Below are 19,644 nucleotides of genomic sequence, written 5' to 3'. Positions count from 1 at the left end.
TTGGGGTGAGGATACACATTCCAAGGCTGCCAAGGCCTGTGTCACAAAGACCTTATCCCTCCTCACTTGGGCTAGCAGGTAGCACATCAATCAAAGACATACAGCACTTCCACCTAGACACAGCATGCCAAGAATATCTCTGCTCCCACCCATTCCTAAGGAAGGAAAAGGCAAAATAGAGTAAGAGATAAGAGGTTGCACAGGGTGTTGCTCAAGTCGATGGTGTGAAACAGCTGCTCTTGACACCGCCCAGAAGGTCATCACTGCTGCCTCCGCACGAATCTTCCACAGCAGGACACTCAGCATCCACTGGGTCATCTTTCTTCTTTATTTCTCTTGTCAGTCTTGTTGGCTCAGATGTATGTCAGCATTCCTAGAAAAACATAAACAAAACTCTCCTCCCAAATTAACATTTAAGAGTACTAAAAACTCTCAGTGTAAAAATTCAGCACAATCAGTACTGGAAGTAGGCTGGTTTTGAACTTAGAGACCTGTAGGTCTCTGCTCCAAAGAGCAAATCTTGTTTGCCTGTGCCATTAAAGCAGGAATTAAAATTAGATGGAATTGCTTTTAAACAGAGCATCTCTGTCTGTTGTTGTTTTTCCAGCAATATTTTGAATTAAAAATTAAGTGTAAAGAATGCAAGAGAAATCCTTTCTCTGGGGGAAGTTGTCACTGGTAGTCCCCCTCTAATGTCTAAAACCAAAACAGTTGTCACTGGGAATTGAACTCATGACCTTTGGAAGAGCAGGCCGTGCTCTTAACCTCTGAGCCACCTCTCCAGGCCCGCATTCAAATGAAAAAACCTCTAGGTAGCATTGTTTTATTCCACCCGTTGCTTGAGGCAATAGGTCCATAACGGTAACCAGGTTGACACGCCTTTATTATGATAATTACGACCAGTTCTTTGAGGGAAAATGGGCGTCGACAATCGATCTGACTATTTCCTGCTGACGACGGGACGATGTGCATTTTTTTGGGGAATAAATGTTTTTATCTAACTGAATTTTTTTGACGACCATGGCTGTGAGCGGCAGTAGCAGCAGCGGAGGGCGGCAGCTGCGACAGCTCCGGCTCTGAGGCCCATTGTGGCCCATTGTGGCCCATTGTGGCCCAAACAAAGGCATGGCCCCGCCCCGGGCCGTGCGCGGGCTCGCTGTTTATCCTGTACCTGCGAACTGTGCACCCTGCCTCACCTCAGGCATTGAACTCGCATCGCCGGCCGTGAGTCTTTTCCAAGCTCCGGCGAGGGGGGCATCCGCCCACCCGTGGGGGGGGCCTCTCTGCCCGGTCTGCCCGCGCGGCGGAGCCCCGTTCTCTGGGAACTCACCTCCCCGCTCGGGGAGGGCCCGGTTAGAGCCGCAGGGGGCCCCAGTCTCAGACCTTCCCAGGGGCCTGGGAGTGACGAGCACTCAGCACGTGGCCCCACCGATGAGCTTCCTCCGCCCGCCCATGTTGCTATGGAAACATGGTTTTTCGCAGAGCCTGTGCTCAGAGCTCAAGTGTTGGGATTAAATGCGTGCGCCATCACGCCGGCTATTTCCTCAATCAAAATTAAAGTTTTCTGTACGTGAGAGCCAGAGACTGAGCTCTCTTAACAAAATTAGGCGAAAATCACCTCCAAAAGCTCTGTGGCTCTTTAAGAACAGGAAAGGCAGTCATCAGACATGATCAAGCCCGCCTCCCTACGAGACTGTTGCCTTCAGTCTCTAACAGCGAGTACGCAGGTGGATGGAAAGGGGCTGGAAGCCGCGGTCTCCCGTACCCCATCATCCTCATAGTCCCGCTTTTAGTTACCTCACTTTTTTGGCTGCTGTTTTTTCACATTCCTCCTGCACTGAACTTAAGGATTTTTTTTCCCCGTTGCTTTCTGTACCTTCTTTTAGATACCTTAACTTTGATTTTTTCTACTTTCTTTTCTTTTTAGGCCTATACTTTTTTCATTCTTTTTCCTCCCCTTTCTGGAGGATTTAACTGACGTCACTCATCGCTCCACGTGTCCAGAGTTCTGAAATTTACGGCTCTCTGTCGGTGTCTGATTTTAGCTTTTTCTCCCGGGTTTCAGCACCAGTTGTTGGGCGCTTCCTTCTCAGGGTCCACCGGCGTAGTTGTCAGGGTCCCTCGGCGTCCCGGGGTTTCGAGCACCAGTTGCGACGCGCATCCTGACCAGCAGGAATGAACGCCACTAAAAACGAGAATTCCTTCCCTGGTCACGTCTTTATTCGGAGCATTTGATTGAGGAAAATTGGGGGAAGGGAAGATAGAGCAGGGACGAGAGAAAGCTTAGAGAGAGAGGAAGTAGAGCTCAGAGGCAGCTGCTTTTAAACGGTGGAGAGGCTTGAATGCTGTCCTGATTGGTTAATGCCATTCTGCTGGACTGAGCATGTGCAAGCAAGGGTGCTCAGCCCCACGTGGCAAAGCCAGGTATGGGCTTGTATACCTCCAAACTGTAGGACCACCTATGCCTCCAGGTGGCTTCCTACAGTACTGCCTCTTAACAGGTAAGATTTATACTCATAAAAAGACAGAAAGAAGAAACTGCTTGTAATAGAAGGTTAATGACAGAATTGAAAATAGTAGAGAATAGCTTAATATTAAATATAAGGCATTTTTGTAAGAGACTTAAAAGTACATACCAGTTTAAAACATGAGATATTAATTTTGTACTCTGAAATGAGATGTAATGAATAATTATTATACATAGAAAGAATGAACAGGAATTACGCAACACAGATGCATTTGATGGGCCCTATCAAAGGCATGCAACTGCGAAAAACACATGTAACAGAGTTATATACTTGTGTAAAAGTGGGAGAGCTTGGTCACCTGTCTTGGTTCTCAGCCAAGATGGTGACAAGGTCACACATGTAATAAAGTTAACACTGGGGAACCTGGCAGGTAATACCTCAGTAAAGATGGTGGAATTTGGTCACCTGACCTGTCCCTCAGTCCAGATGGCGATAAAGTCACCTGACCCCAGTCAAAATGGTGGTAGCCACATGTTGTGTGAAAAAAGTCACAATTTTTGATCTGTAAGGATTTTAAGCTTAACGAGAGGGACCTAAAGGCATGATCTCCCCTGTTGCTGAGCTGCCATGCCACAACACAAGCCGCAGAGAGGAGCAAATGGCTGGAACTGAAAAAACTGCACCATGCCACAACTGGAATTAAAAAGCTGTCTGGAATTCAAAATGCCGGGGAGCCTCCGTGGGCAGTTGCTATCCAGAGCTAGAATCGTGAGAACCCGCAAAGCAGTGGTACCCAAGGCTTATATCAGAATATCTTCTGGAAATATAGGCAGGATGCAAATTGGTGCAAACACTCAGGACTCATGGACAAGGACCATGAGTGGGGTTCTGAGTGGCAGTTACAACGAGAGAAGAAAAAAATGAAAGAGAAGAAATGAAAAAAATGATAAAGAAACTGGGAGACCCCACGTCCTCAGTCAAATGCACTGTACAGGAAGTGTGCAGTGTTAACGCATGGGTGGACTGACCCCCGGGGTCAGTGAAACACGATTCCAGTACCGATTGAACCTGGGAAGCCGGTAGTGGGAGTGGAAAAAGAACCCAGTTCAGGATCCTGACCCTGGGATGGGAGAGTTGTTTTGGGCAGGAGTGCCTATCTGAGTCATACGGCACCAATTTTATGATCTTTGCCCATGGCAGGTCCCGAACAGCTGGCAGCGGGGGCTGGATTGATGGGTCCTGAGCGGTCTGAGCAGCGGGGACCAGGCAGCAGGTCCCGGGCAGCTGGTGGTGGGCAGTGAGCAGGTGGAAGACACATGGGCAGACACATCAGACAGAATAGAATTAAATATTTATTACTTAAGGAGGGGGGAAGAAAGGAGAGAGAGAGAGAGAGAAAGGGAAGAGAGAAGAGAATGGGGAGAGTGGGAAAAGAAACACATGCATGCATGCCAAGAGGGAACAGAGAGAATCTAAGATGACAGTGGACGGGCAGGGGTTGCAGAGAGTGGGTGTGGCTTGACTATTAAAGAGACAAAAAACATAGCACTATTGGCAATTAATTGCTGTTAGGGAAGTAAGAATTATTTTCTTTGTTGATGTAGCTAAATGTAAGTTCTTTATGCTTCTCTAATTAACCTCTCATCCTGTTCTCATAAATAACTATTAAACTTATTAGATCACACATAAAATAGAAGGTAGAAGAGAAACTAGCTAGAAAGAGGAAGGGGATCAAACTCAGATCATAAAGCTTAGTGCCAAATGCCTTTGTCCACTGAGACATCTCACTGGCCTAATATTTATTTATTTACTTATTTTAGTTTTCGAGACAGGGATTCTCTGTGTATCTCTGGCTGTTCAGGAACTCATTCTGTCAACCAGGCTGGGCATGAACTCTCAGAGATCCATCTGCATCTGCCTCCCTAGTGCAGGGATTAAAGGCTTGCACCACCATGACCTAGTTTAATAATAATTTTAAAAATGAATTTGTGATGTTGGATTTGTTGTGGCTATTATACATGCTGAATTAGTAGTTAGGCATGTACATTGGGTTAGGCTGTGGATATAAATTTGATGATTTTCTGCTTAAATGGTATTTGAAGTTATGCAGTTGAAGGACTGGGAAAGTTAGAGCACTAAGGACCAATATTGATGTGGGATCAAAGGAGAACCAACAAAGGAGACAGACTCAAATGAAATGGGAGAAAAACCAGAAATATATGGTATTCTGACAGCAGGAAAAGAAAGGAGAAAGGTGTGAATTCCCATCAAATGCTTCTGGTGGGTCAATTAGATGAGAGTGGAGACTTGAAGGTAGATCTTTCAATTTGGAGGTCATTGTAGACATTGCTGAGAACAGCCATGATGGAGTAGTCAGAGTGAAAGCCTGATTGTAGTGCAGTTAAGTAAGACTAGAGGGGTTGGAGATTGCTGAGATAGGTACTTCTTTGAGAAAATTTCTCACAAAGGGAACAAAGAAACCAATCAGTAGCTGGTGGATAGAGTGAGATCAAAAGATGTGTGCACATGTGTGTTTTAAGGTAATGTATTTCATAATTTTACAAAGAAAAACATTTCTACATGTAAAATCAATTGACAAATGAAAACTTAATGCATATTGTTTTTAGATTCGATGTGTTAAATGTAACAAGCCGTGATTTTCAAATAAGGTTCCCAGAAGAGTTACTTCAGTATCACCTGGGGATATATTAGAAATTCAAATTCAAGGCACTCACTCCAAATCTATTGAATCATAAGCTCTATGTTTTAACAAGTTATTCCCAGGCTACTAATGCACTAAGGCTTGAGAGCCACTGATGTGAGACACCCTTATTAGGTAAAATTATTTCCAAATCATCGTCAAAGTAGATCTCTACCTCTAACTTCAGAACAGAAAGTATGCATTCCCAGTTTCAGGAATCTCCTTGATGTTAAGTTTCTATTTCTCTCTACTTGAGAATTAGAAGCATACTTATATGCTAATAGGAAAAGTAAAATATAAAGCCAAAGAATAATAATAGAGAAATAAGGGGTGGGCATAAAAATATTGGCATCATGAATATCAGTAGATTTCTGAGGAAGGCTCTTATATCAATATTCTCAGGTATGCAGGAAGGAAAATTATTACCTGATAGTGAGAATGGAGGAAATTTAATAAGCTTGGGAACACATTTTGCGGGCTGCCAGTGAATATATCTTTGGGACAACTTGAGTCTGGTACATTCGCCAAGAATAGCCAAATGCCAAATTTTATTTTGCTTCCGCCAGGTTAATATACCTCTTTCCCCAGAAGAGAAGGACCCCCTCCCAGCCAGGAGTGAGATCACAGCATTGAGAGCCTGGCGCCGAGTGGCAGGTACTTCCCAGGCAGGGGTACCGGGCTGGGAGCTGTGACAGACAGATAAGGAAAATTAGGCTCTGTGGGAACCCTCCTTTGCAGGTGAAATTGTCATACCAAAGACAAAACAAGACTCTATGCTAATCCACCAGGCTGGTAGAATCGAGCAGAGAAGTTAACAGGAAGCTAGGCTGGTTTAGCGTAAACAGTTCTTGCATCCTGTGCTTTGGCCTCAAGGAGCAGGGGAAAAACCTGGGATCCAACAGGTCCCCCTATTTTATATAAAATAGGATGACTAGGTCTGTCTTGGGCGGCAATGGCATCCGGCAAACCTCTTACCCGTCATGGGAAAGTGTCCAGGTCCAAGCACATTCCTGTCTTAGGTTGAGGTAGCCCCCCAAAGAAACCTTACCCCTCTTTTGCTCACTAGCCATACATCGTCGAGTTTAGCCAGATTTATACTGAGAGATACTCTGAGGAGAGTGCCAAAAGGACTTGCCATGTGGCAGCATTGACCTGAGTAGCCACTGGCTCTGGCACCAAGAGATCATGAAGGTGACGCTCCAGCGCACACAAGCATTCCTAAAGGAGATTGTACCTGCACTATCCTTAAAAAGCCTGCTCAGAATGGAGCCCTTTAAGTAAGGACTTCAGCACTGGTGAAAGGAGCCCCTGGTATATCTAACTAGATTAATAATTAATAGCCAATTAGTAAATCTTGTACTCCAGGGTCCATGAAAAACAGCAAAATCCGTATCTGTGACCAGTAGAGGTAAAAAACCACAACCAATCTGTAAAGATTAACTGCAGTATTCAATTGTAAATTTAGCTCAATTTGAGTGACCACGGCATTTTCAGCCTGCCTTGAGGAGGTACCCACAGTGCACAGCAGGAGCAATAGGGAAGAATCCGGTAGCCTAGCCACTTCTGGCAGCCACAATAATGACTGACAGATCATAGGGAGGGAGTTGGGGAAGGTGGAGTCCAGGCACTGTACCACTTCTCAGGAATCCGCCAGCACCACAGCAGACAGGTCAGCGCCTGCTGGACCTCCTGGTTTTGTCCCGTCCTCAGGCCTCTGGATGGAAGAATCCACGGTCTGTACCAGTCTCTCTGGTACCCAAATGGAGTGGTCTGCATCCTGCGGAAACATACACACCGCCCCTCTGCCCCAAATCAAAACATGGTCCGGACCACACCACATGCCGTCTGCCAGATTTTTTCATTTAACAAGAGGCTTTCCGGAGGAACCAGGCTGCCAATGTCGCTCAGCAGCGGTATGGGAGTGAGTATCAACAGTCAGAAAGTTTAGAATGTATAAAATGAATGACAAATGCTCCCTGGGGGTGGAGCCGTAATCCCCCTTTTTAGTTTTGTGTAAATAAGCTTTGAGTATGCGATGTGTCCGCTCCACTATAGCCTGTCCTTGGGGGTTATGGAGTTCTCACCCGTTTTGTGAGAAATAGAAAATTCAGAGCAAAACTTAGCTAAACCAGTGCTTGTATACACTGGCCCATTGTCAGTTTTCGGAGCTTTAGGGACTCCCATGCATGCAAAAGCCTGCAGACAGTGGCTTTTAACATCCCGTAATTTTTCTCCTGTATGAGCTGAGACAAAGATAAGGTGGGAATATGTGTCCACGGTTATGTGAACATATTGCAAGCGCCCAAAGAAAGGAACGTGGGTAACATCCATTTGCCACAAGTGATTGGGAGCCAGCCCACGAAGGTTAATCCCCAAATGGGGAACAGTTAAAAGTTTCATGAACAAAGGGCATTTCTTAATGACATCAGTGGCTTGCTCACGAGATATCTTATAATGAAATATCAAAGACCCAGCATCAAGATGAAAGTGATTATGAGCTTTCTTTGCAGCTTCATAAGACTATTGACTAACTGCATAAATTTGGTGAGTAAATTGATCAGCCAAAGCATTACCTTCGCTCAAGGGTCAGACAAGTCCATATGAGCCCACAAATGTCCCACATAAATGGGAACAGATTGGGCCCAAAGCAACATTTGAATAGCCAAAAGCTACATCTGGACTCGAGATCCAGAAGCAATATAAGCTCCTGTTTCTAAAGGCATAAAAATTTTGCTTATATACTGACTGTCAGTATTAAGGTTAAATGGAATGTCAGTATATTTTTCTAAGGCCATTTGTACAGAGAATAATTCAGTCACCTGAGCTGAGTTAGTATCAATGGTCTGAGTGTCAATATCAGGTGGGGAGACCACCACAGCTCTCCCAGTGGAGGAGCTGTCAGTAAACACATTTCTTGCCCCAGCCAGAGGCTGCAAAGAAATAACTTTAGGGAAACACACTGGATGATTTTTGAAAAAGGTGACTAACTTATTAGAATGGTAATGATTATCAAACTTGCAGGGATTGGTGCATAGAAATAAGGTCCAATCCTCAGCAAAATTCTGCAGCCAAGTTATTTCTGCCTGGGTATATGGTGTAATGACTTTATCAGGTAACATTCCAAAGGTTTGTAAACTCAGTTTATACCCTTTATGAATGACACATAGTACAGCTGATGGGTAAGATATAACAATTTTCACAGGCGACACGTGTTCATGCACCCATAGGATGGGACCTGTCTGCCAAAAAAAAATCCATTAGGACTATCCTGAGAGGGAAAAATTATCAAAAACAGCGGTTGACTATAGTCTACATAGTGAACATGAGCAGAGGCAAGCTTTTCTTCAATTAAAGTAATACACTGCCTTGCCTGGGGTGCCAACTCACAAGAGGAAGTTGGGTCTGGATTCCCCTGCAGAATGTCAAAAAGTGACTTTAGGACCCCGGTAGGAATTCCCAGAGTAGGCCGGACCCAATTGAGGTCCCCAAGCAACTTTTGAAAATCATTTAAAGTTTGTAATTTATCTAAGCATAGAGTAACTTTCTGAGGTTTTACTCCTGTCTGTAATAACTGATGTTCCAAATATTGATACCGAAAATGCTGCTGTACCTTATCAGAAGCAATCACCAACCCAGCACGTGCTAGACACTCTTGCAAGTCAGCAAAAGCCTCAAGAATTATTTCTGGGTCCTGTCCTGCTAAGAGGATGTCATCCATATAGTGTGTTAAATACAGTTGAGGATATTTTTGTCTTATAGGGGCAATAACCCATGCCACAAAAACCTGACAAATGACCAGACTGTATGCCATGCCCTGGGGGAGAGATACCCACTGGTAAGGCTTGTATGGCTCTATGAGATTTGTAGAAGGTACACTGAAAGCAAACTTATCAGAGTCTTTTGGATGCAAGGGAATGGTGAAAAAATAATCCTTCAGGTCAATATCTAAAAGATGCTATCCTGCAGGGATACTCACAGGCTGTGACAATCCTGGTTGGGTGGTTCCTATGACCTCCATGCAATTATTTACAGCTCTAAGATCTTACAGCAACCTCCATTTGCTCGACTTTTTCTTGACAACAAAAATAGGAATGTTCCAGGGGGAGGTGGAAGGGATGATATGTGCTGCCTCCAGATGTTCCTGGACCAAGATCTGAGCAGCCAGTAGTTTTTCCTTACTCAGGGGCCATTGCTCTATCCAAACAGGTTTTTCAGTTTTCCATTTAATAGGAATGCATTCTGGCTGCTCTACAATGGCCCCTAGGAAAAATTTCCTAGCCCTGTACGCTCTCCAGGTAATTGCTGTATCCAGTTCTTGTCGGCTAAAATCTGCACATCCCCTTGGAGATTTTTGCCCAGACCCTGACCAGGGACGAAGCCCTGGTTATCTAGCATGTGCTGCACAGGATCTGTGGTCAGGACCGCCCGATAGCCTGTAAAACATCTCTTCCCCACAAATTAAAAGGAAGGTGTTCCAGGACAAATGGTTTAAAAATGCCCTTATGGCCCTCATCATCCTCCCAATCTAGATATTGCATACTGCACTCTGAAGAGCTGGCTATTCCAACCCCCTGCAATGCAGTGGAGGCTGGCTGTAAGTGCCAGATCGTAGGCCAGTGTCTCTTAGCAATTACAGAAGAATCCGCCCCCGGTGTCTGGAAGTCCTGGGAATTTTTTTCCATTGATAGTCAAAGTAAGTGTGGGGCGGTCCTTTAGGCTAGAGACCAAGTTCACTCCAGGGGACTCCTTGGAGCTGAACCTTTTATCTCCTCGTTCTTGTTTAATGAACGGATTAGCAGAATGAAAGCTATGTGAAAGCTCTGTAAAAGCACCAGTTGAGCTATTCTCTCCCCTCCAGGAAAAACAAGGACCCCCACAGTGGTTTCTATCATAACTTTGATTTCTCCCATATAACGACAGTCTATAATTCCTGGTAAAACTTTAATCCCCTTAAGCACAGAGCTGCTTCTTCCCAAGACTAACCCCACCAAGCCCTCTGAAATAGGTCAAATACTCCAGTCCCTAAGGCCTGCACTCTCATTTGCGGGGTCAATACCGCTCAGGCAGAGGCGCAGAGAGCTAATCCTGCATTTCTTGAGGTGTCTCGAGCAGGTCGCAGACAGTGAGGCGTTTCTTTGAGGAATGTATCTGATTGGAATGCCTGGCTCGCTCACATCCTCATACGCTTGTGGTTTTGGGCCCCGAGGCTGGCCCCTCCTCTTGTTTCCTGATGCGGGGATGGGAGTACCCTGACTGTCGGTTTTAGACAGACAGTCACTGGCCCAGTGTGTTCCTTTATGGCACTTGGGGCAGATACCTGGGCTTCTCCTGGATGGATCAACTGCCCCTTTAACAGCAGGGCAGTCTCTTTTAATATACCCTGGCTTCCTACAATGAAAACAATTTCTAGATCTAGCTCTGCCTGGAACTTCCCTAGGGGCAGAAGTGGTTGCCTGTCCCACCACAGGGGGAGTATCTATGTCTCTGCATAGATGGATAAAATCATCTGAGTTCCTGTTTTATTTTTAAAGTAATTTTATTAAATTATAAAAGTTTCCATTTCCACCCCTCCTCCCAACACACTCCCACTCCCCCCACTCCCTCTCCTCCTCCCTCTCCATCCCTAAGAGCAGTCAGGATTTCCTGCCCTGTGGGAAATTCAAGTTTCTCCACCCTCCCTCCAGGTCCAGGGAGGTGAGTGTCCAGACAGACTGGATCCCCAAAATCCAGTATATGCAAGGGAAACAAGTCCCAGTGTCATTGTCAATGGCTTTTCAGAAAGACTCCAGGACAGCCACATTCAGGGAATCTGGTCACATTCAGAGAATCTGGTTGGATCGCGTCCTCGTTCAGTCCCAGTCCAACTGGCCTTGATAAACTCTCATTAGATCAGTCCCCTTGTATCAGTGGGTGATTGCATCCCTCGCAGTCCTGATTTTCTTTTTCATTTACTTCCTCCTTCTGCTCCTCCTTTGGACCTTGGGGGGCTCAGTCCGGTGCTCCAATGTGGGTCTCCATCTGTATCACCATCTATCCACGGATGAAGGTTCCCTCTGGTCTTGCCTTCTTTGCTCACGTTCTCTTTCCTTCTGCTTCTCGTTTGGACCTAGGGAGTTAAGTCCAGTGTTCCAATGTGGGTCTCTGTCTCTATCTCCATCCATCGCCAGATGAAGGTTCTGGGATTCTTATCTATTTCTAATCTCCAGGAGAATAGCTACATAATTTTCATCAGGTTCATCTTCTTATTTAGTTTCTCTAGGATCACGAATATTAGGCTCAAAGACCTTTAATTATGGTTAGAATCCACTTATGAGTGAGTACATACCGTGTTCCTGTTTTTGGGTCTGGCTTACCTCACTCTAGTGTTTAGAATAGCGTTTTATATTTCCATCCATTTGCATGCAAAATTCAAGATGTCATTGTTTTTTACTGCTGAGTAAAACTCTAATGTGTATATGTTCCACACTTTTTTTTAAACCATTCTTCTATTGAGGGGCACCTAGGTTGTTTCCAAGTTCTGGCTATTACAAATAGTGCTGCTATGAACATAGTTGAACAAATGCTTTTGTAGTATGTTAGGGCATCTCTTGGGTATATTCCCAAGAGTGGAATTGCTGGGTCCTGAGGGAGGTTGACTCCCAGTTTCCTGAGAAACTGCCACACTGATTTCCACAGTGGCTGCACAAGTTTGCATTCCCACCAACAATGGATGAGTGTTCCCTTCATTCCACATCCTGTCCAGCATAGGCTATCATTGGTGTTATTGAGTTCGGCTATTCTGACAGGTATAAGATGATATCTCAAAGTTGTTTTGATTTGCATTTCCCTGATCACTAAGGAGGTTGAGCATGACCTTAAGTGCCTTTTGGCCATTCGAAGTTCATCTGTTGTGAATTCTCTGTTCAGTTCAGTACCCCATTTTTTAATTGGGTTAATGAGAATTTTAGTGTCTAGTTTCTTGAGTTGTTTGTATATTTTGGAGATCAGACCATTGTCTGATGAGGGGTTTGTGAAGATCTTCTCCCAGTCGGAAGGTAGCCTTTTTGTCTTACTGACAGTGTCCTTTGCTTTACAGAAGCTTCTCAGTTTCAGTAGGTCCCATTTATTCATTGTTTCTCTTATTGTCTGTGGTCCGGGGATTCTGCTTAGGAAGTGGTTTCCTGTGCCTATATCTTGTAGACTACTTCCCACTTTCTCTTCTATCAGGTTCAAAGTGGTCGCATTAATGTTGATTTCTTTAATCCATTTGGACCTGAGTTTTGTGCATGGTGATAGATATGGATCTATTTTCATTCTTCTACAGGTTGACATCCTGTTATGCCAGCACCATTTGTTAAAGATGCTTTCCTTCTTCCATTGTATACCTTTAGCTCCCTTGTCAAATATCAGGTGTTCATAACTTTGTGGGTTAATACCCGGGTCTTCTATTCGATTCCATAGGTTGACTTCTCTGTTCTTATGCCAATACCAAGCTGTTTTCAATACTGTTGCTCTGTAACAGAGTTTGAAGTCAGGGATGGTAATGACTCCAGAAGTTCCTTTATGGTATAAGATTGTTTTGGCTATCCTGGGTTTTTTGTTTTTCCATATAAACTTGATTATTGTTCTCTCAAGATCTGTGAAGAAGTTTGATGTGATTTTGATGGGAATTGCATTGAATCTGTAGATTGCTTTTGGTAGAATTGCCATTTTTACTATGTTGATTCTCCTAATCCAAGAGCAGGGGAGGTCTTTCCATTTTCTGGTATCCTCCTCAATTTCTTTCTTCAAGGACTTAAAGTTCTTGTCAAATAGGTCTTTCACTTCCTTGGTTAGAGTTACCCCAAGATATTTTATGCTATTTGTGGCTATCATGAAAGGTGATGTTTCTCTGATTTCCCTCTCTGCTTCTTTATCCTTTGTGTATAGGAGGGCAACCGATTTTTTGGAGTTGATCTTGTATCCTGCCACATTACTAAAGGTGTTTATCAACTGTATGATTTCTTTGGTAGAGTTTTTGGGGTCACTTATGTACACTATCATATCATCTGCAAATAACGAAAGTTTAACTTTATCCTTTCCAATTCGAATCCCCTTGATCCACTTATGTTGTCTTATTGCTATTGCTAGAACTTCAAGCACTATATTAAAGAGGTATGGAGAGAGTGGACAGCCTTGTCGTGTTCCTGATTTTAGTGGAATGACTTTGAATTTCTCTCCATTCAATTTGATGTTAGCTGTCGGCTTGCTATATATTGCTTTTATTATATTTAGGTATGATCCTTGTATCCCCAGTCTCTCCAACACATTTATCATAAATGGGTGTTGAATTTTGTCAAATGCTTTTTCAACATTCAATGAAATGATCATATGGTTTTTTTCTTTCAGTTTATTTATATGATGGATTACATTGATAGATTTGCATATGTTGAACCAGCCCTGCATCTCTGGGATGAAGCTCACTTGGTCATAATGTATAATTTTTTAATGTATTCTTGGATTCGGTTTGCCAGTATTTTATTGAGTATTTTCACGTCAATGTTCATGAGTGAGATTGGTCTGTAATTCTCTTTTTTGGTTGTGTCTTTGTGTGGTTTTGTTATCAGGGTAACTGTAGCTTCATAAAAAGAGTTTGGCAATGATTCTTCTGTTTCTATATTGTGAAATACATTAAGGAGTTTAGGTATTAGCTCTTCCTGGAAGTTCTGGTAGAATTATGCATTGAAACCATCTGGTCCTGGGCTTTTTTTGGTAGGAAGATTTTTGATAAAAGCTTCTAATTCTTCACGACTGACAGGTCTATTTAGATTGTTCACCTGGTCTTGATTCAACTTTGGTATATGGTACTTATCTAAAAAAAATGTCCATTTTCCAACTTTGTGGCATATAAACTTTCATACTAAGATCTAATGATTCTCTGAATTTCCTCTGTGTCTGTTGTTATGTCCCCCTTTTCATTCCTGATCTTATTAATTTGCATGTTCTCTCTCTGCCATTTGATTAGTTTGGCTAGGTGTTTGTCAATCTTGTTGATTTTCTCAAAGAGCCTGCTTTTTGATTCATTGATTCTTTGTTCTTTGTATTGTTTTCTGTGTTACTATTTTGTTGATTTCAGCCCTCAGTTTGATTATTTCCAGTCTTCTAGACCTCCTGGGTGAATCAGATTCTTTTTTTTTCTAGAGCTTTCAAGTGTGCTGTTAAGTCTCCAATGTGTGCTTTCTCCGTTTTCTTTAATTGGGCACTTAGTGCCATGAACTTTCCTCTTAGCACTGCTTTCATAGTGTCCCATAGGTTTGAGTATGTTGTGTCTTTATTTTCCTTAAATTCAAGGAAGAGTTTAATTTCTTTCTTTATTTCTTCCTTGACCCAGGGGTGATTCAGTAGTTGACTGTTCGACTTTCATGAGTTTGTGGGTTTCCTGGGGGTAGCACTGTTGTTGAATTCTAACTTTAATCCATGGTGGTCTGACAAGACACAGGTGGTTACTAATATTTTTTTGTATCTTTGGAAGTTTGCTTTGTTACCCAGTATGTGGTCAATTTTCGAGAAGGTTCCATGAGCTGCAGAGAAGATGGTATATTCTTTCCTATTTGGGTGGAATGGTCTATAGATGTCTGTTAAGTCCATTTGATTCAATACCTCCAATAATTCTCTTATTTCTCTGTTAGGTTTCTGCCTGATTGACCTGTCCATTGGTGATAGAGGAGTGTTGAAGTCTCCTACTATTAGTGTGTGTGGTTTGATGACTGCCTTGACTTCTAGAAGTGTTTCTTTTACATAAGTAGGAGGCTTTATATTAGGGGCGTAGATATTCAGGATTGAGACTTCCTCCTGATGAATTGTTGTTCCTGTTATGAGTATAAAATGTCTGTCTCGATCTCTTCTGATTGATTTTTTTTGAAGTCAATTTTATTGGAAATTAGAATGGCCACACTTGCTTGTTTCTTAGGTCCATTTACTTGAAAAATCTTTTCCCAACCCTTTACTCTGAGTAGATATCTGTCTTTGTGGTTGAGGTGTGTTTCTTGTAAACAGCAGAATGTTGGATCCTGTTTTCTTATCCAGTCTCTTAGTCTGTGCCTTTTTATAGGTGAATTGAGTCCATTAATATTAAGTGATATTAATGACCAGTGGTTGTTGACTCCGGTTATTATTATTTTTTGTTTATTTGTTTAATAGAGTTTGTATGTGTCCCTTCTTTGAGTTAAGTTCGTGAAGGGTCGCTAGATGTCTGAGTTATTGTAGGCAATGTTGTCAATGTTGGATTCCTTGTGTTGCGATTTTCCTTCTATTACTTTCTGTAAGGCTGGGTTTGTGCCTACGAATTGTTTAAATTTGTTCTTATCCTGGAATATTTTGTTTCCTCCATTGATAGTGAATGATAGCTTGGCTGAGTATAGTAGTCTGGGTTTGCATCCATGGTCTCTTAGTTTCTGCAGTCCTCTCTCCGGGACCTTCTGGCTCTCATGGTTTCCATAGAGAAGTCCTGTGTAAGTCTGATAGGTTTACCTTTATTAGTTACTTGGCCTTTTTCCTTTGCAGTTCTTAATATTCTTTCTTTAATCTGTATGTTTTGTGTTTTGATTATTATATGGCGAGGGGATTTTTTTTTTGATCAAGTCTATTCGGTGTTCTGTATGCTTCTTGAACCCTCATAGGAATATCATTCTTTAGGTTGGGAAAGTTTTCTTCTATAATTTTGCTGAATATATTTTCTGGGCCTTTGATCTGCAGCTCTTCTCCTTCTTCAATCCCTATTATTCTTAGATTTGGTTTTTTTTATTGTGTCCCAGATTTCTTGTATGTTTTGTGATGAGAATTTGTTGGCTTTGCTGTTTTCTTTGATCAGAGCATTTATTTTCTCTATGGTATCTTCAGACTCTGAGATTCGTTCTTCCATCTCTTGTATCCTATTGGTTATGCTTGATTCTGTAGTCTCTGTTCATTTACCTAGATTTTCCATATCCAGCCGGCCCTCGTTTTGTGTTTTCTTCATTGCCTCCATTTCAGTTTTCAATTTTTGAACTGTTTCCATTACCTGTTTGATTGTTTTTTCTTGGTTTCCCTGTGTATCATTCACGAATTTACTCATTTCTTCGAACTTTTTGTTATACTTCTCATCCATTTCTTTACTCATTTCTTCAACCTTTTTGTTGTATTTCTCATCCAGTTCTTTAAGGGAGTTATTGATATCCTGTTTAAGGGACTCTATTGCTTTCATAATGGGTCTTTTTTCCACTTCTTCTGGGTTACGTTGTTCAAGTCCTTCTATTGTAGGGTCGTTGGGATCTGGTGTTTTCATGTTGTTTTTCAGATTGTTGGACGAGGTCTTGCCTTGGCGTCTACCCATCTCTTCCTTCAAATGCTCTCTATTGGAACTTCTGGTACCGGGTCAGGTTCCCTTGGTGGGCAGGGACTTCACTGACAGAATGCCCACCTTTCCTCAGGCAGGTTATTGAAGCACAGGCACTCCCTTTTTCTGGGATGCGCCTACAGCCCAGGCCCAGCTCGCAAGTCAGCTGAGCTGGGGAAATTTTATGGCCCCATGGGGAAGGGAGAAATATAGGAATTTGTACCTGGATGGAAGCTGCAATGGCTGGAGGGAGAGCTTAGCAGGGTGGAGCCAGCACTGAAGGGTGACCTGGGAGTTTATGGGGTCGGGGAACATCCAAGCTCCTCCTCGCCGGGCCCCTGCCGCGTGCCGAAGCAAACTCACCCCTCCAATTGCCCTCTGGATGGAAGCTGGGATGGCTGGCGGGAGAGCTTAGCAGGGTGGAGCCCTAAGTTCCTGTTTCTTTGTGGGCGCAAAACTTCTTGGCAAGACCTGTTAGCGTTTTCATAGGCCAATAATTTTTATGGCCAGCATGGACGAACTCAAATCCCTGAGAGTATGATTACCCACCTGCAAAAGGCGGTCATTGAACTCAGAATAAGGCTCCGTAGGTCCTTGCACAATTTTTGAAAGCTGCTCTCCTGTTCCTATATTAGGCAGCATTTTCCAGGCCTTGGTAGCTGCGGCTGTAATTTGAGCATAAATCGCAGGATCATAGGCAGTCTGTGCTGTAATGCCAGCATATTGGCCTTCACCAGTTAGCATGTCAAGGTTATGCTGGGGAAAACTGGCAATGGCATTATTCCACATGGTCTCTTTGCAAAATTTTCACTTATCACCTCTCCACAACAAATAATCTCCCCCCGAGAGACAGGCCCTGCAGAGCTGTGTCCAATCAATGGGTGTAAGGTTAAGCTTTGCGAAGGACTCCAGCTATGCCATGGTGAAAGGGGTGTGTGCTCCGTAGGCCATGACAGCCTCTTTTAGCTGTTTGATATCCTTAAAGGCCAGAGAGTTAAGCTGTCTGATCCTTTGTACTTGCTGATCAATAGTTTCCTCAGCAGGATAAAGTGGCCTTTCCCTACTTAGATTATTAGGTCTGTCTAACATCTCTCGAGTTTCTGCCTCTAGGTCTATAGGGGCGAGAGCAGTAGCACAACGATTAGGGGTGGCAAAAAACGTTTTTTATGGTGGAGGTCCCATAGGGAGATCTCTGTTTGCTGCCCTGCCTTCCTCTTTTTCTAGCTGTTTATTTAGAAGTGCGATTTCACCTTCTAAAATTTTCTCTTCCTCTTCTAAATCCTCAATGTTTTTGGCTTCTTGCTCCTCAAAACTCCTGCTAGAGCTCACAGATTCTACTTTCTGAATCTCCTCAAGGGTTTTGTTCAAAACCTCTAACTGCTCCTTCACTAACACATCATCACTGAGGAGAGCATCTCTGATTAAACAACATAGTAAAAAGACTGCTAGAGAGAAGGCTCTAGGTCCTCATTCTTTCTGTGCAATATGAAGGTCAGACTTCACCTGTTCCCAATCCGTGATATTAAAGCCTCCAGCAATTAGGAACAAAGGACTGAACTCTGAAACCATCTTAACGATCTTCTGTGCTGTCTCAATTCTGATACTGGCGCCCAGCATCTCCATGAGGCCCAACAACTAGTCTGTTAATCGGCCTTTTAACGCCGGAACAGACATATCTGCACCCAATGCCAATCATGGCCAATCCACCCTCCGCTACTCACTTTTTCACTTTATAATGCTGGTCAGCCTCCTGAGGGTGACTCCACAGATTCTTACCTTCCCAAAAACTCATGGGTGGGTTCACAGATGAGCAGAACGCAGCTGTTTTTTCTCTGATCCCAGCAGCAGCCTCCAAATGTTCTACCCGTATTTGCGCTCCCTCCTGATGTGAATCGTGCACCTTCTGCACCTAACCACGAGCTTGGGGCGAGGTTCTGGGGGTTAAACACAAGACACACACACACATACACACACGCACACACACACACACACACACACAGATCTGGGTCATTCGCCAAGAATAGCCGAATGCCAAGTTCAATTTTGTTTCCGCCAGGTTAATATACCTCTTTCCCCAGAAGAGAAGGACCCCCTCCCATCCAGGAGTGAGATCACAGCATTGAGAGCCTGGCACCGAGTGGCAGGTACTTCCCAGGCAGGGGTACCGGGCTGGGAGCTGTGACAGACAGATAAGGAAAAATTAGACGCGGTAGGAATCCTCCTTTGCAGGTGAAATTACCATACCAAAGACAAAACAAGACTCTATGCTAATCCACCAGACTGGTAGAATCGAGCAGAGAAGTTAACAGGAAACTAGGCTGGTTTAGCATAAACAGTTCTTGCATCCTGTGCTTTGGCCTCAAGGAGCAGGGGAAAAACCTGGGATCCAACAATTTTTCTACTTTAAGCCCATCTGGACCTTTCCCCCTTCAGCATATAGAATGATTCCATAAACATCCAGAGCATTCTAATCCTTCCAGCTAATTCTCTATAGTAACAGATTCGTAGAATCACCCCTAGGTTTGCTTTAACTGCAAATCAGACATCTCCCAATCTGTGTAAACAATTAACCTTATAGCCATCTATTTTCAGTATTTTTCTATTCTGTGAAGAAACTCCCCAATATTAGCAGTCACATTCCATTGATACCTGCCTCATCCTACTTCTCTTCGCCCTAAGACCCTGGGAGCCTCTAATCTGCTTTACATGCAACCATAAACCATATGGTCTTTAGTGCCTGGCTTCCTTCTCTTAACAGAATGTTCAAAAGCCGTTCAAGTTATACTAATCATCACTTCTTTTTTTAAAGTCCAATATCATTTCTTCACTTTTGTTTATTCATTAATCTGATAGCTATTTGCTTTATTCTAATCTGAAAATCTTATGGATTATCTTCCATGAGCATTCATGGACAAGACATTTTTTGAGACAGAGTATCTCTGTGTAGCTCTGGTTGTCCTGGAACTCATTTTGTAGACTTGGTTGGCCTCAAACTCACAGAGATGCACTTGCCTCTGCCTTCTGAGTTTCAGGTTTAAAGGTGTGTACCACCACTGCCCACCTGTATAAGCTATTTTTTATGAACATGTTTTCATAGTTCCTGGAATTACATATGCAGGAATGGAGTTGCTGGATCATATGGT

The 19,644-nt window shown here is 43.2% G+C and overlaps 1 pseudogene; it reads right to left on the bottom strand.

The window, feature by feature from the left end:
- Positions 1–1,168: 1,168 nt before the first annotated feature.
- On the bottom strand, positions 1,169–1,447 carry LOC146889262 (Nuclear RNase P; annotated as a pseudogene).
- Between the last annotated feature and the right edge of the window lie 18,197 nt (positions 1,448–19,644).

The sequence above is a fragment of the Myodes glareolus genome, chromosome X (genome assembly GCF_982192425.1).
Source record: "Myodes glareolus chromosome X, mMyoGla1.1, whole genome shotgun sequence".
Taxonomy (NCBI): domain Eukaryota; kingdom Metazoa; phylum Chordata; class Mammalia; order Rodentia; family Cricetidae; genus Myodes; species Myodes glareolus.
The sequence above is the reverse complement of the archived record's forward strand: the minus strand, read 5'-3'. Positions and strand labels throughout refer to the sequence as shown.